Source organism: Budorcas taxicolor, chromosome 21 (assembly GCF_023091745.1).
Source record: "Budorcas taxicolor isolate Tak-1 chromosome 21, Takin1.1, whole genome shotgun sequence".
In the NCBI taxonomy this organism is placed as follows: domain Eukaryota; kingdom Metazoa; phylum Chordata; class Mammalia; order Artiodactyla; family Bovidae; genus Budorcas; species Budorcas taxicolor.
In genome coordinates this window covers 31,732,549-31,759,981 of record NC_068930.1, presented here as the reverse complement: position 1 = coordinate 31,759,981, position 27,433 = coordinate 31,732,549, and the positions used below count along the sequence as shown (strand labels likewise).

Here is a 27,433-nt window from a genome sequence, read left to right as displayed (position 1 = left end):
ATTTGAGCCTATTTTGTAAGTTAGTTCATCTGTATGAATATACAGCTTCCAACTGTAAGTAATACAATATTTGTCTTTCTCTGACTGACCTCCTTCTGTTGCTGGCCAACACCTTGGCCTTCTCTGCCCACCGAAGCCGAATGAAAACCAGAGAGGCAGAATTTGGAAGAAACAGAATGGTGCCTTTTATTCTCAGGTAGTGGAGAGGGGAACGCAGCATGCTCCTGCCTCAAGAACTGTGTCCCTAAGGCAGGTGCTCACAGTCAGGAGCAGTCAGGAGTCGGTGATGAGGAAACAAAGGTGATAGGATCGTGATTTCTTCCTCTTGCATCATGTCAAAGACAGTCATAAACTGGCATCAGTAACCCATAACTGCATCTGGCAGTCTGGTGGCTCTGAGGCCTTCTTTCTGACATGTAACTACAAGGGGAAGGCTGTTGTAAAGGTAAACATCAGACAGATGATGTATTTAGCATAGAGTCAAGTGAAGCGTAGCTCCTGCAGAGCTAGGGAGCAGAAAAGCAAACTTAGTTACAGACATTCGGAATCAGGAGCAGTTAAAGTAAAATAAACTAGGAATGTTCAGGTCTGCTCACTGTTCTTCTTTATCTTCTTTACTCTCAGAGAAGTAAAAAAGAAAAACTCATTCCTCTTTTTCCCTTTTTACTGCAACAACTCCCCCATCAGTTTATCCCCTCCTAACAATGGAGGAGGGGAAATACGTCATTCTTGTCTGGCTGAGGACAAACTTCAGTTTTGCTCCGTTTGAAAATCACCAGCTATTCAGCCCAGGGACCATCTATCTCCTACTTTAAATTTTCCTTGAGATGTGAACCCCAAGAAATCTTTATTGGGGTGATGAGGGACAGATGGTCAGTCTTCTATAACTTCTTTAATGCTGACACAGAACTCATAGACCGTACCTAGTTGGGGTCATGGAGCTCTCACCCTGTTCTATTAAGGGGCCCCAACGTGACTTTTGCGGTTATTCCCACTGGATGTTTGGAGGAGTGGCTGTAATCTCTTTGGGGGCATGGGTTTTCTTTGCACATCATCTTTATCTTGATGTGAATCTGTGTCATCTGGAGAGACAAAATCAAACAGGTATTTAGAAAAGAAAAAAGAAAAACAAAACAGAGGCATAGATGAGTAAAACTGTTACTGCAGCTAGGGATCAAAGCAGGAGTAAGAACCAAGTCTTGTTTGATGACAATTTTGATTGTGGTCCAGGCAGAGTCAGTGCTTGGGTCATCCTGTCCAAAGGAATGGAACCATTTGGACTCAGAAGTAGTTGGAGAAACGACAACCTCAACATTAACAGACAAAATAGAAAAAATTAAGCCTGAATCCTAATTTAGATTTAACACTTCAAGGAGACTTGTAGCCAGGTAGCTGGTTGTCTAGGTTTATTTAAGTAGGTCTTAACCTTGTATTGATCATTACACATGCATTTTTTTTTTTCTGTGCAACATACAGTCCAGAGCAATTTCTCATTCTACACATGTAAGAGTTAAAAGAAGAGACCTTTAAAAAGTGGAGCGCTTCCCTAGTGGCTCAGACGGTAAAAGCGTCTGCCTGCAATGTAGGAGACCCGGGTTGGATCCCTGGGTCAGGAAGATCCCCTGGAGAAGGAAATGGCAATCGACTCCAGTACTCTTGGCTGGAAAATTCCATGGATGGAGGAGCCTGCTGGGCTGCAGTCCATGGGGTTGCAAAGAGTCGGACATGACTGAGCGACTTCACATTCTTTTTCTTTCTTTAAAAAGTAAGGCTGTAGTTATCTGCTGCTTTTATTTTTCGAACGGCTGACGGTATCCTAAGTCTAACACAGGTCAGAAAACTCAAGTTGTTAACAATACAAGGACTTGTCTGAAATCACACCATAGTGTCACCTAGTCAGTTCCATAGCTACTCTATGTTGACTTTAACTATAATTTTTCCTTAAATAGCCAAAGCGACTGTCCCTGTCAATGATGTTAATGTTTCTCTAGGTACAAGAAGATGCAAGACTCAGGGCTTACAAAATACCTACTCCTGAAAGTGTTTAACTATCTGAAGGGCTCTTCTGACAATTTTTCCAGAGCACAGAGTGCCTCATTCCTAATTTCCACCCTGAATTCCTTTCAGGGGGTATTGAAGGTCAGCAGCTTCAGTGGCCATGATTTAATTTCTGTAGAGATAGATGGCAAGTGCCAACTGGCTGAGCCCCTTCAGGTTCATGAAGCTGACTATGGTTTGAGGGCATTACATGACCATTTTGTTCCATGGTGCTAGGAACGCTCATTCCAAGTCTTATGAAGATTTTGTTGATAGGCCACTAAATGTGCTGTCACTGGACTAGGCCATAAAACAGTATTCAAAACTCTGTGGACTACCTGTGCTTCTGAATCTCTTGCGGTCCAGGAAAATATTCCCTTTGGTTCTTTTTTCCCATATCTAGAGTTACACTGTTGCAATTACTGACCTTATATGGGACTGTATACTATCATTTTATCAGTGACTCAGTCAAATACTTGGTAATGTAAGGGACAACACTTATGAAACAGGCAATATACAAAACAATATAAAACAAAATAGCTAGCAGTTAATAGCAAGGCCATAAATAAGAACTTAAGAACTTCCATTAGGTGCAGCCCAGTATATACCAAAGTCATCTGACTTAGCTTGTTCTGTACCAATCCTTATTTCTTAGGGAAACTATATATTGTCCATAAGGCACCCAGCCTGTTTTCTAGTATTACTAGACTGATTATCCTTAGTATGATTTAACTGTTTCCAGCACAGAGGAGGCTTTAAAATGTAAATTACCATAGCCTGATGTTAATAGCCTCATGGCTTCATTTAAATGCTTAGTTATGAACCAGGTATTACAATATAAACTTACTAGTTTATAAGCAGTTGGTATGCATTAAGGTTTCTTGTTCAGATGACCAAGGCTTGTTATGTGTAAGTCTGGCTGATAGACCTTTACAGCGTTTAGATTTAAGAGCCTCAGACAGCCTTCTGTGTCCAGGCTAGCTAGCTATGCTCACTGCATGACAGGCCAATGAATCTGAGAGATGAGGTGTTGAGGCAAGGAAGAGAAATTAAAATCGGGGAGCCAGCTAAGAAGATAACAGGCTAGCACCTCAAAATAACCACCTCCTCAGGGCCTGGTTGCTAGGTTTTTTAATTGGATGGGGGAGGTAAGAAACACAGTAAAGTAAAAAAGGCTATTCAATGCTTGCAAATGTCCCCTAGAATGGGAAGGCAGGGGAATGTGTTAAGTTTCACTTCTTTACAGTCCTTCGTAGGTGGGTGGCTCAGGCTGCAGGCCATACATAATGCTTACAATAACAAAAAGGGTTAAAGTCACAGAAGCAGACCCAGTATAAATTTAAGATTAACCCTTCCAGGATACAATTCCCCTTCTCAATGTCCATCTCACAATCTTGTGGGAAAAGGGGGGCCATTTTGCTTGTCAGATGGATCTTCCTGGGAGTGCCTGCCATTAGTGCTGGTGTTTTTAAATGTCAAGACTAGTCTTCCTTTGTTCCTCTTGGAAAAGGAAGAGAAGTTTACACCTGCAAATTTAGAAATAGTGAACTTTAAACATAAAGGTAGCATCTCAAGCTAAGAAATTTAGCATCTTTCTATGCATGGGAAGATGCAAGATTCTGGGCTCATGAAATCATATTTTATATACCTTAGGTAACTGGGGCCTGTAATCCTGCATTCTCAGTTTCCTCTAGGTTCACCATAGGGAGTGGTTGGAGTGGCTGTAGTCGAATGAAGGCCAGGTGGCAGGCATTCCCCTTTCTCAGGGCCCACTGACTCACACTGAAGGGCTGCAATCGCTCATTCCATGTCTCAGGTCTTTCCTTCCTGGTCACGAATGACCGTTATCTGGAAAACATTTCATGATCAACTTTTGTCCCAAGGCGCTGGAAGGTTCATCCCAATTCAGTCAAAAAATTCTTGATGTCACACCAGGTGTCAAGTTTTGGACCAGGCCCAATCAATAATTAAAATTTTCTGGATTCTAACTGTAATCCAGGAGACATTATCCCTTGTTGTTTCTTCCCATACCTAGAATCACACTATTACAATTATTTTCTCAAAGTATTCAGTCATATTAGTTTTGTTGGAGGCCTGATTTACACACTAGTTACTGTTAAGAGACAACAATCTAAACTAAAGAGGATGTAAGTCATACAGACAATGACATGGTACAGCACAGACACACAAAGCACAATCTGAAAACAAAGAACAAATTTCACTAATGATTGGTATTACCAGTTATAATCCAGTTATAATTACTGAGTGACCAAAGGAGTTGTAACTGATTTAATGAGCTATCTGCACTTTCACTGTATTGGCCATGCACACTTATCCATGACTTAATCTCTGAGACAAGCATATGTTACTAGCACGATCAACCAGGTACAGAGAAAAAGACAGATGCTCCAACAGGTATAATCTACCAAACTACTGCAAGTTATAATTAATTGAAGGAGTTTTACATACACCTGGAAAACACAGATTTACACCAATAATTCTTTAAGACAGATACCATATACAACTGTATATAGTAATTTACTCAGTTCTATGTAACTAATCCTTTCTGTTAACAGCTTTATGAAATCATCAGTTTTCTCAATACAATTCTTCAATTATTTTTACTCAGTTCATTAGTATGTTCTAAAAGTCAGAAACTTGTAAAGTCCTTTTTATATGAAGAGGAAACATTTTGCAAAGACATTAGAGTAAAACCATAACTGTGTATATTAACAAAAGACTTAAGGAAGCAAGTTTAAATCTGATTACTGTTGTGACATACAACACCTTTATTACAAAAATTATGACTAATAATATTTTATTAGGAACTCTATACAATCTCTAGAATATCTGTACCACTTACCATAAAACTTATTTATTTATTGGAAAACACTTCCTTTATAGTTTAACATACCAAATGACCTTGATTAGTTTAGTATCTCCCTTTGGGGTCCCTCAGGGGCCCTTTGAAGCACCTCAAATTTAGTTAGAGGTCAAACGAACTTTATTATAATTTGATCTTGGAAGCCCTGTCAAAGGAACACACAAACATTTTAAAATACAGCAAGGCCATAGGTCACTGTGAAACAGCCAAGTGACAATAAAAGATCCCAGAGGCAAATACAGATTATTTAAAAGGTAAATAAATTGAAATCTGTTATTAAAGGCAGTTTAGCATCTTCAGAAAACTTGCCTGTTTTAACAGAGAAAAACCGAATTTCCGTTTTACACCAGCTTAAAGGTTTATTTACTGAATTAATAACTTATTTTAGACTTAGTCAATCCTGACTGATCACCTACAAAACCCCTTCTGGGGTCCGTTTTCTACAAACCTTTCATCAGTTATTTCAGCACTTTAAGTTTTAAGTTTTAGAATATCTGAAAAGATCCTAAAACATATTTCTAAAAGTTTTTTTCACATTTAAATTGGGCCTCCACCCACTTGTGGGTGTATCAGTTAGCTTCCTGATATGTTACAAAGAGTGTACTGAGGCTCAAGGTCTATTGGAAACTGTCTAGTCCACCATCCTGAAATTATTTGACTATATTCAGCCTGTGTAATGTCCTTAGATTATGTCATTCTTTAAAAGATTGTGCCCTGCTCCTTTTCTTCTGTTTCATTTCCCCCATCAGATTGTATTCCCATATTCTCATGGGAAGCAGAGGGGTGAAGGGCTACCTTCTGTAATTGCTTTAAAGCTGACTGACCCGCAGAACTCTTCTCTAATGGGGGCCCACCCTCGTGTCCATGGCGACAGCCTGTAAGACCTGTTAAGACCAGTGAATCAGAGGAAGAGGATGGTGAAGAGGCTTCCCAGGAGGAATGTATTGAAGGGGAAGGTACTATCCCTTCCAACCCTTCTAAGGAGGCACTCTCAAAGGCTGGCTATAATGCATTTAGGATTGGAGTTCCTTTATCCATCGTACCCAAGAAAATCCCAAAGAAAATCATAACCCCATCTGAGCCAGATGATTCAGAACGTGGGAGAAGAAAGAGAGGGCCAAAACACAGGTAACCGTCTCCTTGACCCCCTCACTTGCCCATCTCCAGAGGGTAACCCTCTGCCCTTCGGCAGCTGGGCTGGGATTCAAAGTCTTCCCTTTAGCCGGGGAAAGAGGACAGGAAAAAGAGATCATTAGCCTTTTGGTACAACAAAATCCAGAACCATTTGGGCTGGCTTGGTTTAGTATTTCACCACATTTACATTATCCTGGTCTTTCCCAGGTGGTGCTTGTGGTAAAGAACCAGCCTGCCAATGCAGTAAACACAGGTTCGATCCCTAAGTCGGGAAGATCCAGCAGAGGACAACATGGCAACCCACTCTAGTATCCTTGCCTGCAGAATACCATGGACAGAGATGAGCCTGGCAGTCTACAGGGTTGCAAAGAAACACAACTGAAGCCACTTAGCACGCAAGGTCTTTCCTTTCAGTGGCTTCCAGAGAACATAAATTGCACTGTTCATCTGTGCGTGATCTCTTCATCTGGGTGCCTGGCACCCCAGGGTCCTTTTCTCCCTCTGCCTGATTTCTGCTCTTCCTCCATTCCACATAGCTGGCCATGAATCTGAATAACTGCAAGTATGAAAGTGGTAAGCATCTAGCTCATCACTCACACCACTGGGCATCAGAGGATATTTTGGGCTGCAGCTTTCACTCAGAAGATGTCCCACGATTTGCTCCCAGCCCCTAGATCTCGTTAGGCTGACTTATGACCTGGATTGAGCCTCCTGGCCCAGCTACCGACAGCTGAAACATCACTGTTCCAATTACTCTCAATGCTAGAGTGGGAACCTCCAGTTAGCTGACAAGGAAAAATAACAAAATCACCATCACCCCCACCTCCTTCATAGGTTTTTATCAGCGATGCAACGAGACCAGGTTAAAACTGTGTTTTCAAGGCAGGTTTTGTGGGGGCTTCAGCAATTAAAAAAAGAAGAAAAATCACCAGCTAGTTTAGTCATGTCCTCCTCTGTTTATCTCCAATGGCATCTGTGCAAGGAGTCCCCAAAGTACTAGGCTACCAGTGTGACCCCTTCCAAATGTCAGCTCCCCAGGCCAGAAACCCTCCTACTTGAGAGAACTGACAGAATAGACAGCCAGGCTCTAGTTTTCAGAACAGATTTTGGAAGGGCCCCAACAACCTCACGAACTTGGAACTGTCACAGTGGTAACTAAACTGCAGAACTGAGGTTAAGAACTGCCTGCCCTGTTCATCCTGCTCTCCAGTCAGGTCTGTTCCTTCCCTGAGCCAGCTGCAGTCCCATGGCTTGCTTCCAGCACCCAGGCTGACTCCACTAACCTCCCTCTCTCCATAGTGTGCTGGGCAGTCCAAATGTGTGGCCTCAAGGAGGTGGGGAAGGACGAAGGGTGGCCTGTGTACTCAACAGACTGCTCTGTCTCAGTGGAACGATTCATGGACATGAGGAGGTTTCAGGTTCAACCTCCCTAATCAGTACTTTGAATCTGACCTTTTGGAGCAGGAGATGCGAAAGTAGACAGCAAAGGGAACCTTCCACAAAGGTCAGTGACAGGACAGAGGCAGAGGGGGCAGGATCCTTGCAGATGACGGGGGACTCATCTGTGGAGATCCGGCATCCATCTTTCATGTACCTTGTAGCTGCTACCAGTACACCTGGACGCTATGGAGTTAAAAGAAACTGAGGGAGAGGAGGAGCTGGAGCACAGGATGGCCCTGCTTCAAAGGGAAACTCTCATCCGAAGTCTGGGGAGTGTAAAGCAGCTCGCCTGCATGCTGCACCTCAGGCAACAGGTCCAGAAAACCCCCCCCCCCGAGTGTCAGGCGAGGGTCCCTGGACAGGGTCTCACAGGACAAGGGAACAAGGGCTGTAGCGGCACATGGCGGTGGCCACAGCCGAGGAAGCTAATGGGGTCGTCTGGCAGTGGAGTCTGGGAAAAGCCGTGTATCCTGGGCCTTGGGAAAGGGTCTCTTGGCTCCTTTTGCATCTGTTCCAAAGCGCGCTTGTTTCTAGTAATGACATCCAGCCAAGGGCTGTCTCACTTACAAGACATGAGCTCGCTATCTTGACTGACAACTAGTATGTTCAAACTACCGCACAACTGCACTATTTCACACACTAGCGATGTAAAGCTCAAAATTCCACATCACTCCAGATGCCATCTGCAGAATGTCACCTGGCTAAGAGATCCAGCAGCCATCGACCCCTGCTCACTGTCAGTGAAGACATCTGGACATCTGAAAGCCAAAGTCAGGCTCCTGAGCCTTAAGTATGCCAAACTAGCCTTGGTCACTCTGACCTGGGTTAAGTCCCACTAGCAAACATTACAGCTGGGGTGTTCCCCAAATACTCTATGATGCTGCCAACAGTGTGGGAACAGGGGAGGGAGTGGAACCATTTATTTACCTCCTTCTATGTACTAGACCAGAGAAGGCAAAGGCAACCCACTCCAGTACTCTTGCCTGGAAAATCCCATGGACGGAGGAGCCTGGTAGGCTGCAGTCCATGGGGTCGCTGAGGGTCGGACACAACTGAGCAACTTCACTTTCACTTTTCACTTTCATGCATTGGAGAAGGAAATGGCAACCCACTCCAGTGTTCTTGCCTGGAGAATCCCAGGGATGACGGAGCCTGGTGAGCTGCCGTCTATGGGGTCGCACAGAGTCGGACACAACTGAAGCAACTTAGCAGCAGCAGCAGCATGTACTAGATCCTGGTGATACAAATTGCAGAAAGAGTCCTAGCAGTCAATGCATGTAATGGGGACATGGACAAGTAAACACACCAGTTACAATACCAAACAGTAAAGATGCTGGAGGAACGCATGTGATGCCATTCCCCTGTGTTGGTTATTGGGAAAAAGGTTGGGAAAGAGGTGATTGTGTCTCCTCTGCGAATACCAACTCGGGGGGACCCATGTTTCCACTGCAGAAAGCCAAGCCAGCAAGGCCAAAGCCAAAATACTGGCAGGATCTGTGCTACCCTCTTTAACCCTGAGCCAGGCTATCTCCGCAACAGGAAAGAGTTGTTAAGTGGCTCGTGGACTGAATACACTTTGCCCTCCATGCTGGACTCTGGACACAGAGCAGCTGAGGTCCGAGCCCTCACTCTCTGCCCTGCCTCTGCACGCCTGCTGCAGCAAACCCCTGTACTCCTTGCATCAGGCAGCAGGAGTGAATGCAGGAAGGAAGGCCAACACTCAAGCTCTCTTCGAGAACCACCCCACCTCGGGTTTCCAAAGGGGTAAAGGTGTTAACTGAGTCCAAGCTCTCTCTGCTCGCCTAGTGACAGGACAGTGAATCTGAGAGACAAGGTGTTGAGGCAAGGCAAGGAAGAGACTTTAATCGGGGAGCTAGCAGACCCAGAAGATGGCAGGCTGGTGCCTCAAAATAATTGTCTTATTTAATATGTTGATGATAAGACCTGTCTATACTATTATAATTAGATCAACAAATTTGTACCAGGTACTAATTTAAGATTAAGTACTTCCCAGTTCATGTGAACCTGAAACTCCTTTATCTTGTATTTAGAATTGTTTGGTTTATAAGCGTTTATTACTATTACTTAAGCCAATTAAATAGAGCTCTTTTTACAGATGAACCACGCCAATGTTATTCATATATATATATATATACACACACACACATACATATACACACACAAACAGCGAGGCCTCCAAACTGGCTTGTCCCATAAAGGAAAAGCCCAGATCGAAGGGGAAAAATGTTCCCGGTGTGTACACGGGGGCAACTTGCCCTCCAAAATGGAGCCCCTCGGCTCTAACACAAACGGACACAAAACAAGCAGACTGGCTGAACCCGCTATTGAATTGGGCAGACTCACCCTACAAAATAAATTGAGTCCATCGACTCCAGAAGTTTGTCCTTTCCTCGTCTCAATTGCTAAGCACTAGGGGCAGCCAGTGCTGCTTCAGGGAACTTTGAAGCAGAGAACCTCAGGACAACAATTGGTCCCAACAACTGCTAGAGTCTTGCCCTAATATTCCCTGATCGGGGCCGGCTAGCCAGGAGCAGCAAGGTTCCTGGCTGGCTAAGCCAAACTGTTACCAAGTCCAAGCTCCTTCTGCTCGACGCATCACACGCCAGTGAATTCCAGAGACGAGTTGCTGAGGCAAGGAAGGAACTTTAATCAGGGAGCCAGCTGGCCAAGAAGATGGCAGGCTATCGCCTCAAAATTACCATCTTGTCAGGGCCTGGTTGCCAGGTTCTTTTATGGATCTGAGATGGAAGGGTGGTGGAGGTGGGTGAGGAAATAAAAGTAAAAAGACTATTCAATCCTTGCAAATGTCCCCTAAAATGGACAGTCTTTCACAGGTGGATGGCTCAGGTTGCAGGCCATTATAAATGTTTACAGTAACAAAAAGTGTTAAAAGTCATAGAAACAGACCCCAGTGTAAATTTAAAAATTAGTCCTTCCAGGTTACACTTATTCTCCCTGGGGAACATTCTCACAGTCCTTCCTTGACTCATTCCACAGGTGAGAACAAATCCACTCGATGAAGCTGTACCAACACCACCATGAGGATTCCCACCTGGGGTGATAGCAGGGCTTACATGGGGAAGTACCGCCCTTCTTTAAGCACGTTGGCTTCCTCTTCCAGAAAAGCTGCTTCCAAGGCCAGGGAGGCGTGTGCCAGGTACTGTGCCCGACCTTCTCTGTCTGCCTTGTGGGGGCAGATCCCAAATCTGAATTGCTCCTCAGCAGGGTAGAGGGGAAGCCTGACACTTGAGGAAAGAGGAAATGGGGTTATCAATTCTACCAGACTCTTTTCTTTCCATCCTGAAAAAACAGAAAGTTTTTTTTTATTGAAGTATAGTAAATTATAAAGCTGAGACACCACACCCTCCCCCCCACCCCCAGCAAATTTCACAGCACCAAATGTCAGGATGGTTTATTTCTCTTCCTCGGTTCTTGTCTAGTCGCCACAAAAATTGAGAGCTATGAACCAAAAGGTGTAGAACAACAAACAAATTACAGCTCAGTTCAGCTCAAGCAGACAGATCTTTTATTAGTCCAACACAACCGAAGAAGTCCTCCTCGTTCTTCCTATTGATCCCGCTTGGCTTCCCCCTTTAACACGTCCAGTCTCCTCCTGCTTGTGCCCAGTGCCAATTACAAGTTATATAACAGCAGGTAATGTTGTTTATATCTTCCCATAATTCCATCTGTTATAATTAGATGTAGAATATTCATGAGCCCTTAATGCCTAAGGTTACTTGGAGAGTCCCACTTCTGTCCATTATGTGCTTAGGGAGCCTGTGGAAGAGTTGAAAAGTCCCTGTGGTTATTTTGCAGCATATCTGTGAGCTCTCCTGGGTGTGTCTGGGATGGGAGTTTAGAGATGGGTTTGCATCCCTTTCAGCCAAGCCTCTCCTTGTTGCTTCTACCTAACTTCCTACCTAAGAGTTCTCTCCCCAGTGCCCTGAAACAACAGAAAAAAGCGATCCAGTTCCAGAGGATTCAGAGATAAATGGAGGTGCCAGGTGCCCTGCCCAGGACCCAGTCATGGGAAGCCATGGAGCAGCTCCAAGACAGACTAAGTTTTTTGTTTTGAATACATAATACACTACATATGGCTCAAAACTGAAACAATATAATGGGGCATATGCTTTGAGAAGTGTTAACCCTCCTAGTGTTCTATGGATCCTCTTTTTAATAATTTTTTGGTGTCACTTTCTAGGTTTCCTTCTGAAAATACAAGCAAGCTCATAATATAGAATGTTTTCACTTTCGTAGTCTGAAACAGGATCTATAAACTTTTCTATACTATGCTTTATTCACTCAATACATTCCATTCTACTTCTCAAAAGAGCGCTCCTCATTCTCTTTTGTAGATGCTTAACAAACTGCAGTTTATTTTACTGGTCTTTTATGGTGGGCACTTGAATTGTTTTCACTCACTCGCTATAACAAATAGTGCTCTAGTACATAAATTTGTGTGCACATCAATCTACATATCTGCCAGAAGTATCTGTTATTCACATTCCCAGAAGCAGGGTTGCTGAAGCCAAAGGTAAATGGATTTGCATTTTGATAAATATTGCTAAATAGTCTTCTTTAAGTCATGTTCCACTTTTCATTCTCATCAGAGTAACTTTGGGGTTGAGATTTAGAATAAAGCGTGTTTTATAAAGATGATCACAATTTTATGAGCCTATAACACCTCTCTTCTGTCAGCTTCCTGTATTGAATACCAGCCTTTTCAACTCTTCCAAATTCTTACCTGTCAACTCCCCTTTGGGGATCAGTAAATAACTTTTTTTTCGGAGAAAAGTCAGGCCATTAGGTAAAAAAAAGCTATTAAAGGCTCTTGGCCTCCTCCTTACCTTCCACTCTCAATCTTGTACTCTACTCACATCACTGGGGAAGTGGCTGTCCTTCACTTATCTAGGACCTGTCCTTTGGGTACTCTAGGTCAAATTACTACCTAATTCCTCACAGACCTCCATCTGTCAACTTAATGTTGTCGGTGTTGTGGGTTGGACTCAGTCTATCAATAACCATTGCTGTGGCTGGACCAGCCCTTGCGGGTCTTAAGATTACAAGATTCCCTTCAATAACCATCAAGAAACTATGGTGGTGGGTGAGGGAAGTTTAACACTTACAGGACCTGGAAATTACATGGCAAACCTGAGGCCACACCGCACGGTCATGGGTAGAGAGAACAAGGGCCTGGAGTTCTGTTTTTATTGGGGTCGATTGCTGGGGCCTGGAGGTTTTTATTTTGGGGAGTGGATCTTATGGTTTTGAGGCCTCACTCTTTATTGGTGAATTTAACAGGAATTTAAGGCACAGGAAGAGAAAAAGCAAGTGGCCCAAGTAGTTAGCAGTTATTGTAGTCAACCATAAATCTCTCAGAGAAGGCAATGGCACCCCACTCCAGTACTCTTGCCTGGGGTCGCTAAGAGTCGGACACGACTGAGCAACTTCACTTTCACTTTTCACTTTCATGCATTGGAGAAGGAAATGGCAACCCACTCCAGTGTTCTTGCCTGGAGAATCCCAGGGACGGGGGAGCCTGGTAGGCTGCCATCTATGGGGTTGCACAGAGTCGAACACGACTGAAGCGACTTAGCAGCAGCAGTATAAATCTCTAAAACAAAGGTGCCTCAGTGTGTGTGTTGGGGGGCGGGGGCGGGGGGGTGGTGGGCGGCGCAGCACCCAGTCTTTTATCTGTTGTATGCCTGGCAGTGTATTTACTGAAGACAGCCATCTTTGAAGAGCAGGCAAAGCTTGCAAGCAAAGCTTCAGTCAGTCACTTGGACTACAAAAAAAAAAAATGAAACCCAGCTGTCAAGGCTACACCATACTCCCTCCTTAGTTCCCTCCTGGCTGCCTGCTCTTAATGAAACTGCTCACAAATATATCAGTGACTTCTTCAGTGCTAGGAATAACTGACTCTCAAAACTTGAGCTTGCCTAACATTTCTCAGCATTTGACCTTGTCTGCATTCTTGAATTCTCTCTTGACCCAGGGGACCACTCACCTATTGGTGGGACTGGTTTTCTGTTTCCTCCCTGGGCTTCCCTTCTTTCTCCTGTGCCTGCAGTTTTTTAAGCTGTGTTCTGGGTTGTTTTATCTCACTCTGCCTGATGCTAGGTGGCTTCAACCACCACTGCTGTTGGTTTCCAGATCCGTTGTGTCCGGGCCAAGTTGTCGTTCTGAATCTATAGTCAGCTGTGCACTAGACATCGCTGTATGGCTGTCACACAAGTTCCTCAAACTCAACATGTACAAAATAGAATCATTCTTGTTTCCTGACAGTTTCACTCTGCTCCTGTTTTTGCTATATCCCTGAATGGTCCCACCAATCACCCACTCTAAAAATACTGACTCAGCCTATTTCTTAACCCAATATTTAGTTTCTTACCAAGTACAACCATTTGGTCTTCTTAAAATATATCTCAAGTCTCTTTTCTCCTCTGCTCTCGTTGTCCCCGCCTCAGTTCAGACTGCCTGAATTACTGACAGCCTCTTGCCTGATCTTTCCACCTCTGGTCTTCAACAAAAAGAAACACTGTTACTGAACCAGGTAACTGAACCACATCTGTTTGCCTGATGCAGGGCAAACCAGTGCTGAGACCCTGAGGTCTGCAGCAGAGAAAGCAATTATTTTCAGGCAGCCAAGCAGGGAGACGGGAGAACAAATCTCAAATTGGCCTCCCTGAAGGGATAGGCTTAGGATATTTATGGGGTAAAGAAACAGCGTGGTGGGACTTCCTGGTGGTCCAGTGGCTAAGACTTCATGATCCCAATGCAGAGGACCTGGGTGCAATTCCTGGTTGGGGAACTGGATTCTGCATGCCACAGCTAAGACCCAGGGCAGTCAAATAAATAGACATTAAAAAAGAGAAGCAGGGTGATTTGAAGCTTCAGGAAAGGTTACTGACATTGATAGGTCATTCAGTGGACACTTGTGCAGGCCCAGGTGAATGTTCAGTGGTCTCAACTAGTTTGAGCTGGGCAAAACTAGCCCCGTGTCCTGAGTAACAAGCAACTATTGCTACATCGACCCCTTAGCTGAAGTGCTGACTACAGTGGGCAGTTAGAGGAGTTGTATGATATATTTTCTAGGCTGTGAAGCTGGGAGGGTATGCAGTTTGCAGGAACAATTAAAGCACTCTTGGTCAGTGAAAGCAAGTTACAGGTTATTATTACTCATTAATATACAGATTATAGTTCAAGGAATCTAATTAATGACTGCCCCCTATTTGACTTCACTGGGTTGAGCTTCAAAATGAAAATTTGCTCATGGCATTCTGCTGCTTAAAATTCTTTCTTAGTTCACTGTTGCTCTGAGATAAACTCCAGAATGCCTAAGCGAGGCATGGTCTTCCTGCGGCTCCCACTGTCACACAGATTGAGCTCCTTCCAACAAAGGTGATGTGCTTCCTTGTATTTCACCTGCTGCCTGCTCTGCCATCAGTTCCTTTGACCCTCTCTTTCCTCCCCTCTGCCAGCTTTTTACAACTGCTCAAGCTTTCAGACCAGCTCTAGAGTGGACTTCCTGAAGCAATTCCTGGGCCACCACACAGGTGTGGTGCTAGCCTGTCCCTGCTTTTCCTTCCCCAGTTCTCTCCTAGCATCCTCTGCTGGGATTCTTCTCATAAGTGTTGCCATGTGTTAATACATCTGTCTCCACCACCAGATTACATGTGTTTTTTTGGAATGTCTACTTAGGGATAGGCCCTGGGCTGGATATTTATTAAACATTGTATCATTCAATCAACACAGCAGTCTTTTTTGTTTTGTTTTTGGGTGCTTAGTGGGGCAGACAGGATCTTAGTTCCCCAACCAGAGATCAAACTCACCTGCACTGGATCTTCCAGCTCCCTGCACTGGAAGCACAGAGTTTTCATTACTGGACTGTCAGGGATGTCTGAATCATATGTTCTTTGAAGGGACAGACTTGCCTGTTCTTCTTGCATCCCCAGGATCTAACTGGAACCTGCCATGCAATGAGAGGAATCCAACTGATATGAAATGAAATGACTAGGAGCAATTGGGTGCTGCTGTCAGCAAAGAAGAATGGACTGTAGCCATTTAGTGGCACAAGACAGAGACTGCATTTGCAGTTTTTCTAAGAGTTCTTCTTTTCATGTATTTATCACGAGTGTCACATTATTCATTAACTGTTCTGATAGGAGACGTCTTCACAGATGGAAAACCTGCTTCTTTTTTTTCATAGGTATTTACACAGGGAATATGCAGTCTTGGTCAGTTCCCAGGTTGGGTGAAAGCTGTGATATCAGCACCATAGTGATCCAAAGGGTTTTAAAAAGCAAGTTTGTACCCACATTTGAATAGAAACTGAAGCAGGTTCAAAAAGTCCTCAAGAAAATCGGGCTTGCCCGCTTGCTCCGGTAGTTCCCAGGCCCTAGGGATTGCTCCAAACTACTTTCTGCAAGCCAGTCTATATTGGGGCTCTTTGCTGATGCCCAGGGATGAAGTCTCATCCAAAGGCCATGGTCACAGCACAGCTTTGAAAGCTATACAACTGAACACTCAATGATCAAGGAGACAGAAGGAAATGAATAAAGGAGTCCAGGGCCTGGAGGAGGGGAGAAGAGCTTTATGCCTGTTGCTGTTGCTCTAGGTCACCCCACCAGTGGCTGTGGGGGCGCCAGAGGTTGGAAGAGCTGAAGACAGGGGACCAGATCTTCAGCAACAGAGTCGCGCAGAGGAGATGAGAGTTCTTCAACAGCAACAGCAACAGGTACTTCCAGTACAGAATCTGAGTCAGAGACGTGCCATGTGACACACAATCAGGCAAGTATATTTGGTCTGCCTGGGTTTCTGTGTATGGATTATCCACCTGGGAAGCAGGGGAAACGATGAGCATGAAATGTTGGATGAAAGGTTTGAATCTGACAAAAGGCAGAGGACTTCACAGAGCAGATGTGCCTGGGAGTGGGGCAGTGACCAGCCAGGTAGAGTCCAGCCTACTGGAGCAGAGCCCCTGCTCTGATCCACATGGATCCTCAGGACTCACCCTTCTCCCTTGCGCTGTGTGTTGAAACCAACCCATACTGCACGTGTTGTTACATGTTTCCATGATACCTGCAATATGTTTGGGAGGAGATCACCTCTTCTTGTTTTACCATCTGAGCCACCAGGGAAGCCTTCTTTTTGATTAATGAATACACAGTTCTGGAACTGCTTAGTCAATCAGTTATCTTCATTATGTGCAAAATGAAGCAAAATGTAACACAGCAGTCTGTGTTAATTTGTACTCTGTGGGACTGGGAGGGTTTACCTGGGAAGGGAAGGGAAGAGGCACAGAGTCCCTAAATGCAGGGAGAGAGATGTGGCCAGAGGAATCACCAAGAAAGGGCTCTGTACTTATCAGCCCTGCTCAGTGAAGGACTTTGACACCTAAAAACTGGATATTAGGCCTCCCCTAAATCCCAAAGAAAGGCAATGCCAAAGAATGCTCAAACTACTTCACAACTGCACTCATCTCACACACTAGTAAAGTAATGCTCAAAATTCTCCAAGCCAGGCTTCAGTAATATGTGAACCGTGAACTTCCAGATGTTCAAGCTAGCTCAAGAGGAACCAGAGACCAAATTGCCAACATCCACTGGATCATCAAAAGAGCAAGAGAGTTCCAGAAAAACATCTATTTCTGCTTTATTGACTATGCCAAAGCCTTTGACTGTGTGGATCACAATAAACTGTGGGAAATTCTTCAAGAGATGGGAATACCAGACCACCTGACCTGCCTCTTGAGAAACCTACATGCCGGTCAGGAAGCAACAGTTAGAACTGGACATGGAACAACAGACTGGTTCCAAATAGGAAAAGGAGTACGTCAAGGCTGTATACTGTCACCCTGCTTATTTAACTTATATGCAGAGTACATCATGAGAAACGCTGGGCTGGAAGAAGCACAAGCTGGAATCAAGATTGCCAGGAGAAATATCAATAACCTCAGATATGCGGATGACACCACCCTTATGGCAGAAAGTGAAGAGGAACTAAAAAGCCTCTTGATGAAAGTGACAGAGGAGAGTGAAAAAGTTGGCTTAAAGCTCAACATTCAGAAAACGAAGATCATGGCATCTGTTCCCATCACTTCATGGCAAATAGATGAGGAACCAGTGGAAATAGTGTCAGACTTTATTTTTTTGGGCTCCAAAATCACTGCAGATGGTGACTGCAGCCATGAAATTAAAAGACGCTTACTCCTTGGAAGAAAAGTTATGACCAACCTAGATACCATATTCAAAAGCAGAGACATTACTTTGCTAACAAAGGTCCATCTAGTCATGGCTATGGTTTTTCCAGTGGTCATATATGAATGTGAGAGTTGGACTGTGAAGAAGGCTGAGTGCCGAAGAATTGATGCTTTTGAACTGTGGTGTTGGAGAAGACTCTTGAGAGTCCCTTTGACTGCAAGGAGATCCAACCAGTCCATTCTAAGGGAGATCAGTCCTGGGTGTTCATTGGAAGGACTGATACTGAAGCTGAAACTCCAATACTTTGGCCACCTCATGCGAAGAGTTGACTCATTGGAAAAGACCCTAATGCTGGGAGGGATTGGGGGCAGGAGGAGAAGAGGACAACAGAGGATAGGATGGCTGGATGGCATCACTGACTTGATGGACATGAGTTTGAGTGAACTCCGGGAGTTGGTGATGAACAGGGAGGCCTGGCGTGCTGCGATTCATGGGGTCTCAAAGAGTTGGACACGACTGAGCAACTGACCTGAACTGAACTGAAACACCCAGTATCAGAGAAGGCAATGGCACCCCACTCCACTACTCTTGCCTGGAACATCCCAATGATGGAGGAGCCTGGGAGGCTGCAGTCTATGGGTTCGCTAAGAGTCGGACACGACTGAGCAACTTCACTTTCACTTTTCACTTTCATGCACTGGAGAAGGAAATGGCCACCAACTCCAGTGTTCTTGCCTAGAGAATCCCAGGGATGGTGGAGCCTGGTGGGCTGCCATCGATGGGGTTGCACAGGGTCTGACACGACTAAAGCAACTTAGCAGCAGCAAACACCCAATATAAAGCTGATCCTCTTTTAATTGCTGGGGCTCTGAAAAAGACTGGGGTGTGGGCGTCTGTCCAAACACAAAAAATACAGGGCAGGCACAAGCTTTACAGGCTCTCAGCATAACCTCCTGCCACTTCCAAAAGCTTAAGCAGAATCATATTTTACAGTTTTTATCAGATTTTTACAAGGCTCTTGTGATCTAGGCAGAACAGATAATAGATTACTTTTACAAATTCAGTCTCAAGGGTTTCTGGATATACCCACAGCCATGCAACTCTGAGTGCATGACAGCACTGAGACTTGAACCCAGGTCTCACTCTTAATTTAAGGCTTCTAAAATTCCAGGAATCCTGGCATAATTTCTGTTAATTTACTGTTTCTTTTAGAAATACTTAATGAATATAATCACCAGAAAGTGATTTATCAAAAGACAAATAGAGGCATATTCAGGCAACATAAGAGTCCAATGACAGTTCTCAACAATGTCTCATTTTAACAATTTACCAGCAAAAATGGGCTAGTCAGAATTTAATATATATGCATTAGATATATACAGAATGCTTTTCTAATGAAAACACTGGTATCCCAAACCTGTCATTGACAGTCTGTTTATGTATCTTGTTGCTATTTCAAATGTCATTAATAGCAATTATAGTATCACTGACTGCTGTTAACTGGAGCATTTGCTCAATATGAGTGGGCAAGGCCCTGTAACATGCCAGTCAAAGGAATTCAGGTTCTGGTAACAGAGCAGTAGCCACACATGGCCTGTGTTCTCACCACTCTGTCACTTTCATGTAACTTACAATAAAAACAACAGTATTTTTACGATGTTAGAACGTAAACTGCCATTAGAACCTTAGAGCAGCAAGATGCTATTTGACTGCTTAAACAGGCATTTCTAATTCCTGCACATCATTTGACTTGCCCTTTCCTAGGGGACTACAAAGAAATAGAAGCATTTACTACTACCTTGGATGTTTTCCATTTACCTCATCCCCTACCATCCTAATGCTCACTAGCTTAAATCTTTTGTTCTCCAGCTTCCCTGGTGGCTTAGAGGGTAAAGTGTCCGCCTGCAATGCGGGGAAACCTGGGTTCAATCCCTGTATCAGGAAGATCCCCTGGAGAAGGCAATGGCACCCCACTCCAGTACTCTTGCCTGGAAAATCCCATGGATGGAGGAGCCTGGGAGGCTGCAGTCCATGGGGTCGCACAGAGTCGGACACGACTGAGCAACTTCACTTTCACTTTCTTATAAATGCTGATCTCAGGCTTTTGTACTTACTAGTTTGTTGTCCCCAAATTTTCACTTGGCTGCGTCCTTACCACTCAGGTCTCAGATCAAATGTTACTTTCATAGGCCTTCCCTAATCACCCTAGTCTAAAACAGCTCCCCTCGTGGTCTTAACTATCACCACACCTAGATTAGTTTTTCCCAGTATTTGAAATATACTAGTAATGCATAATTCATCATCACCTTCCTTGCCCCATTAGAAAGCAGATCCCAAAAGGGCAGGAGACCTGTTTCATTGCTGTAGTTCTACCCCCAACATAGTTGTGTTTGTTTTTTTTCCCCCCATCTTTAAGAATTTTTTTTTTTTAGCTGAATGGCAAGTGGAATCTTACTTCCCTGACCAGGGATTTAACCCATGTCCCCTGCAATGGAAGCATGGAGTCCTAACCACTGGACCTCCAGGGAATTCCCCAACATAGATTTCAATATTGGTTGAGTGAATGAAGAAATGGCTGGGAAACCTGATGTGTGTGCTCAGTCACTTCAGTCATGTCCTATTCTTTGTGACCCTATGGACTGTAGCCCACCAGGCTCCTCTGTCCATGGCAATTCTCTGGGCAAGAATACCGGAGTGAGTTGCAATGCCCTCCTCCAGCGATCTTCCCAACACAGGGATCCATCCCATGTCTCTTATGTCTCCTGCACTGGCAGGCGGGTTCTTTTCCACTAACTATACCTGGGAAGCCCAACCTACCAGTCAATCCACAATGGCAGAAAGCCCTGCATTTTATCTTTGCCATTAAGGTGGCCTACACTTCATGCAGGTTGACCCGTCCCTACTCTATACGGTCAGAGTCTCAGATCCTAATCCACTGGCACTGAGGTGTTGGGGATACTGTCATTCTCTCCTCCCTGGTCCCCCACTGCCCCAGCCCAAGCTGGGAGGTTGGACAGGGGAATAGGGATTCACTGGGCAGGGGTCAGAGGACTCCCTGGTGCCCTATCCCCAGTCAGTCCTAGTTCCTGACACCATGAAGGACTTTCGCATCATACTGGATGAGGGTGAGCTGCATTAGAGGGCACAGGTGTGGCATCTGCTGGAGGAGGCAACAGATGACAAGATCACTGAAGCTGGAGTGAAAGTTACTCTGGATGGAATGGGCAACTCACAGCAACCTTGGGGCCAGACTCAAGAGGCTAGCAAACTTATGACAGAAGGGACTCAGGTCCCTGTGATCTGGAGGATGTATGTGTCACTCGTCTGCGAATCGCAGCTTCTTCCTTTCTGTGCAGCTGAGATTTGATCTAACTAAAGGGGAGGGAGTGAGAGGAAGCTCAGTGAAAACTACTCGATGAGCAAAGGTTTGTTGTTTTTGTTTTTGGTTAATCTATTATAGAAGTTTTCAAACAATCAAAAGCAGACTATCGGAATGCAATGAATCCCTGTGTATCCATCACCCAGCTTCAGTATTTAACAAATGGCCAATCTTTCTTTGTTAACATGAATCCCAATCAACTCCCATATTTCCCAAAGGTGACTCAGGGCTTTCTGGAGACATACCATAGACTCCTCTGCCAGGACCTCACTAAAAAGCAAAAGAGAAGCCAGCTACAGAAGCCACTGTCTGCAGTCTAAAAGCAGTATTTACAGAAACCAAAACTAGCTTCTCAGTGTGGTCAAGCATAAAAAAATTGGAAACAGCAATCAACTTAACTCATCTTTAACTACTCCCCTATCCTTCCCCCTCCAACAAAACAACACTGGCAAAGCAAAGTATCATGTTATACTGTGGAAATTCAATATTTTTAATAACACTCAGAATCTGAACTTCAACGGTTCTACCTACAGCAGTATAATACAGAATTTTAAATGCTTTTCTTAAAGAAAACACTGACAAAAATGTCAGCGCCTATAAAACAGCTGGGAGTTTTTTATGAATTTGATATTCTTTTTTTCCCCTTCCAGTTTTATTACACTATAATTGATACACGGCACTGTGTAAGTTTAAGGTATACAGCACAATGATTTGATTTATATACATCATGCAGTGTATCACATGTTTAGTAAACATCCATCATCTCATATAGGTAAAAAAAATATTAAAGAAACAAAAAATTACTTTTCTTATGAGAACTCAGTATTAATCTCTTAACAACTTTCATAAATAACATACAGTGATGCTATGTTTATCATGTTGTATGACACTGCTACTGCTAAGTCACTTCAGTCGTGTCCGACTCTGTGCGGCCCCATAGATGGCAGCCCACCAGGGTCCCCCGTCCCTGGGATTCGCCAGGCAAGAACACTGGAGTGGGTTGCCACTGCCTTCTCCAATGCATGAAAGTGAAAAGTGAAAGTGAAGTCACTCAGTCGTGTCCGATTTCGCGACCCCATGGACTGCAGCCTAGCAGGCTCCTCCATCCATGGGATTTTTTTTTTTTTTTGCTTTATTTTAATTTACAATACTGTATTGGTTTTGCCATACATTGACATATCCATGGGATTTTCCAGGCAAGAGTACTGGAGTGCGTTGCCGTTGCCTTCTCCATCATGTTGTATGTTATATTCTTATTACTTATTTATCTTAAAACTAATTAATTTGGACTTCCCTGGTGGTCCAGTGGTTAAGAATCTGGCTGCCAATACAGGGGACATGGGGTCAGTCCCTGCTCTGGGAGGATTGCACATGCCATGGGGCAACTAAGTCTGTGCACCACAGCTACTGAGCCCATGCGCCCTGGAGTCCGTGCTTTGCAAGAGCCCATGCTTTTCAAGAGAAGCCACTGCAGTGAGAAGTCTGTACACTGCAACTAGAGAGTAGCTCCCACCCACTGCAACTAGAGAAACCCCACAAAGCAACGAAGACCCAGGGCAGCCAAAAATAAATTAAGAATCAAATTAAACAACTTCCAAAACTGACATAAAATCTTTTGACTGCCTTCATCCAATTCTCCTTTCTCCCCACCCCAGACTCGTAAGCTAAAACCCTAATCTGTTTTCCTATGAGTTTGTTTTTGAAATATAATTGACTCATAACACTATGTTAATTCTTGCTAGAGAACATACTGAATATTTGTGAACATATTTCTATACATTTCAAACTGATCACCAGAATAAGTCTAGCTACAATATATCACCATACAAAGGTATTACATAATTATTGACATTCTATACACTGTCCATTTCATACCTGTAACTCATTTATTTTGTAACTGGAAGTTTGAGTTTTTCTTTTTTTTAATTTGGCTGCACTGGGTCTTAGTGCTGTGGGATCTTCATTGCAGCATGCAGGATCTTTCAGTTGTGGCATATGGGATCTCAGTTTCCCGACCAGGGATCAAACCCACATCCCCTGAACTGCAAGGCAGATTCTTAACCCCTGGAAGACCAGGGAAGTCCTTCGTCGTTCTATTTTTAATCTTCTGAGGGATCCTCAACTTCTCCATGGTGGTTACTCCAATTTATATCCCCACCAACAATGCACAAGACTTCCCTCCCCGGTACCCTCACCAATACCTGTTACCTCTTGTCTTTAACAACAGCCCTTCTGGCAGTTGTGAGGTGATTATCTCATTGTGGTTTTGATTTTCATTTCCCACTTGATTGTGATGTTAAATAAGTATCTTTTCATGCGCCTGTTGACAATCTGTATGTCTTCCTCGGAAAAGTGTCTATTCAGGTCCTCTGTCCATTTTTCAGTCGGGTTGTTTTCTTAACATTGAGTTCTGTAAGTTCTTTGTATATTTTGGATATTAACCCCTGATCAGTGTTGGTGATATAGAAAAGCCAGGACCATCAACTACTACTGGTTGGAGTGAATTAGTACACCACCTTGAGACTGTTGGCGGTATCTGCTAAAGTTAAACTCCGAACGTGTTTTGCTACCAGTCAGCCAGGAGGCCCAGAGCAAGTTACTGAAGCTCTTCGTGTGCAATAGATGAGGCTAGAGGATCTCACTGGCCCCCTCTCTACTGCAGCATTTTTAGGGGTTCTGAATCACCAGCCTAGATCTACAGGATCATCGGTTTCGCCATAGTTTTAATATATTCATTTCCAAGACATTTTTTCCTAGCTAAGAAATCCCAACGTAAAGGCTGCCTGTCCTAGTCGAAGAAAAGCTTTTACACAAATACTAGCTGCTACCTATACCAGATGGCAATATCAATGTCCACATAATCAAGAGTGTTTAAAAGAATTTACTGAGATTTCCCTGGTGGCTCAGTGGCTAAGAATGTGCCTGCTGACCCAGAGCACATGGGTTCAATCCCTGCTCTGAGAAGATTTCACATGCTGTGGGGCAACTAGGCCGTGCGCCACTACCACTGAGCCCATGCTCTAGAGTCTGTGCTCCACAGAAAGAGAAATCATTGCAATGAGAAGCCCATGCATCACAACAAAGAGTAGCCCCCACTTACCACAAGAGAAAGTCTGTGTGAAGGAATAAGACCCAGGGCAGCCAAATATAAATAAATAAAACTGTATGGTTCTCATGATGCCTAAGTGCAATCATTATGCCAGAGAGTTAAGCAACGGGCATTAACTCTCCCAGACTTCAAACAATACTGCAAAGCTACAGTAATCAAAACAGCATGGTATTGGCACAAAATTAGACATTTGGATAAATGAAACAGAATAGAGAGACCCAAAATAAACCCATACATCTATGGACAATTAATCTTCAACAAAGGAGGAAAAGTCAGTCTTCTTCAGTAAGTGGTGTTCAGAAACACTTCCTAGATATGTCACTGGGCAGTGTGCGTCACCCCACCTGTTCTGCCCCAACCACACCAAGACGCCCTCACATCTCCAAGGATGCTCAAGCCCCTGACAGTCAGGACCCACCATCTCTGGCTCTGGCCTGCCCAAACCACATTATCCCACCCCCAGACATTTGGCCCCCACCCCCATACCAGGTACCCCCACTTCAGCCTGGCCCCTCTGCCTGGAGGCTCTTCTGGCCCAAGCTCTAGACAGGCAAATCCACCCACTCTTCCAAAGGGGTACCAAGCCCCTGTGCCCCATGCTAGGTGCTCACACCTTCCAGCCTGGGCTCCTCTGGGGCCAGAGTCACACTCAGGGTCTGATCCCCCCACACCCCCCATCAGCCCCCATCCAATCCTCTCCTGACTCCACCCAGCTCTAGACAGGGATCAGAATGATGGAACAGAGCAGGCACTTGGGAAATACCTGTTGGATGGACTGCTGGATGGATGGATGGTTGGGTGGATGGACAGGTGCTAGACTGATGGATGGATGGATGGAAGGGTGGATAGATGGTTGGATGGATGGTTGAATGGATGTGTGGATGGTTGTTTGGATGAGTGGATGGCTAGATGGATGAATGGCTGAGTGAGTACATGGGTGGATTGATGGATGGATGATGGATGGTTGGATGGACAGACAGCTGGATGGATGGATGAGTGGATGGGTGGGTGGACAGATGGATGGATGAGTGGATAGGTAGGTAGGTGGATGGATGGATGAGTGGATGGATAGATGAATGAATGGATGGTTGGATGGAGCCCCTGGCAAAGGGGCTCTGGGGTAACTAAAGAGAAGGCACCCACCCCAGCACTAGCACTGCAGAGACCTCACAGATGAGAGGGCTGGGAGGGAATGCTAGGGGCTGCCATTAAAGTGCCTGGCACCCCTTTTGTCATTATCAGACAAGTCATCTCATAATGGATGAAAGAGCAACACATGCAGAGTTAAGGCAGGGTCCCCAAAGCTGGGAGTAGGGTGAACATTGCCATATCCAGGAGCCCCCAGGGCAGCTCCCTCATTAAGTCAACGCAAGGGAGAGATGTCTCTGCCTCTGATGGGGGCGGGTGGGGGGGCATGTCACAGCCATTGAAGCTGCACCTTTCTCACTGCTGATTAAGCACTGACCAGCTTGTGATCAAGAAGAAAACTATTCCTTGAGGAAACACAATTAACTGACAAGCCAAAAACTGTGAAAGTCCAAAGGAGACACACAATCAAGAGCTCTGTCTGGAGGGGCTCCTGCTCTGAAGAGTTGCAGCGCAGGGACATTCCCTCAAGAGCAGACGGCACCATCCACCCTGCCACACACCAGCTCCCTCCTGTCTGCCCCCTGAAGAGCAGGGAAAGGTCACAGGTAGAATCTTTGCTGCACACGGACATGGAAAAAGGCTCATCCAGGCGGGGCTGAGGTCAGGACTGCCTCAGGGACTCACGATCGAGCAGTCAGGCCAGGTGGGCAGCACCAGAACTCACTCTCTAGCTAGAGATCCAAGGTAGCTCCTGGTGTGTAGGCCTGGCAGGCAAGCTGGGACACACACACACACAACACACGACTGACACTTAGCAGGCACTCTACTGTAACAGACGTTCATGCACATTATTTCTGGTCTTGCTCCATCCTCGCCATAGTGGCTGGCTGGCAAGAAGCAAAGAGCAGGCCTCAATGTGCCCCTCTCAGGAGGAGGCCCTTGCTGGCCAGCAGCTGCTGGGGGCTTCCTGGACCTCCTAATTCCCTACCCCATAGCTGTCACCGGCTCAGGGTGACACGCACAGATTTCAGAACACACGGCCCATCATCACACTGGAAGACCCAAGAACACAAACCGCGTTTCATTGGAGCAACATGCACCCTTGCTGCCCCGTGGGGGTGGGGTGGGTGGGTTGAGAAATCCATCACTGCTAAACACAGGCATTGGCTCAGCAAACAGGTTTCCTAGTTTCCAAATAATGGATTTTTCCAAGACTTTGACAGACCAACCCGGGGAAAACTACACAACATTTCTTTTTCCAACTTTAAACTTTTCTTTTGTATTGGGGTATAGCTGATTAACAATGCTGTGATAGTTTCAGGTGAACAGCAGAGGACTCAGCCATACATATACATAAAAATTTCTCACAGTAAATGTTACAGGCTATTCAATTACAAATGCCAAAAATGAGTAAATTATCAGACGTGTTATTTGTGGGCCCCAAGAAGAAAGACCCATCACGAACAAAGAGCTACACAAGCTGAATATTGTAGAATATGTCCAGTCTACAACCACTGTCGACACCCAGCAACATCGATACACCACTGCTTTCTTTTAAAAATAGCTCTTTTGAGTGGAAAATTAGGTCTGGGATTAAATTTCTGTACCTGTGTTAAACCATATGCTAAGAGTCAACCATGTGAATTCACTTTGTTAGTATTTAATTATGCTTCCAGAGTTCAAAACCTGAGTTGGTCAATATGTCTGTCAAACAAATTAGGCAATTTTAAAATCTTTCCCCCCTTTCTTGGTAGAAAAACCCATTGAGGTTTGAGTATAAACTGCTTGAAATACCATTTTTAGTCACTAAAGTTTGCGTTAAGGCAAAAAACTCCAGCTGTCATAAAATGTATCAAAACCAGAAAATAGCTGGGCTAACTTATTGGAGAAGGCGATGGCACCCCACTCCAGTACTCTTGCCTGGAAAGTCCCATGGATGGAGGAGCCTGGTGGGCTACAGTCCATGGGGTTACTAAGAGTCGGATAAGACTGAGCAACTTCACTTTCACTTTCACTTTTCACTTTCATGCACTGCAGAAGGAAATGGCAATCCACTCCAATGTTCTTGCCTGGAAAATCCCAGAACGGAGGAGCCTGGTGGGCTGCCATCTGTGGGGCCGCCCAGAGTCGGACACGAC

At 44.7% G+C, this 27,433-nt stretch overlaps 1 long non-coding RNA gene and 1 pseudogene across 2 annotated transcripts in view; one reads left to right on the top strand and one right to left on the bottom strand.

Moving 5' to 3' along the window:
* Positions 1–200: 200 nt before the first annotated feature.
* Positions 201–27,433, bottom strand: part of LOC128066850 (uncharacterized) — a 33,635-nt gene continuing 6,402 nt past the window's right edge. For both annotated transcript variants that reach the window (XR_008201253.1, XR_008201254.1), the window contains exons 2-3: positions 3,686–3,885; positions 201–1,082 (exon numbers count right to left, since the gene is read on the bottom strand). This is a non-coding gene — a long non-coding RNA (uncharacterized LOC128066850). The remainder of the gene's footprint in view (positions 1,083–3,685; positions 3,886–27,433) is intronic.
* Positions 11,460–16,275, top strand: LOC128066849 (neugrin-like; annotated as a pseudogene).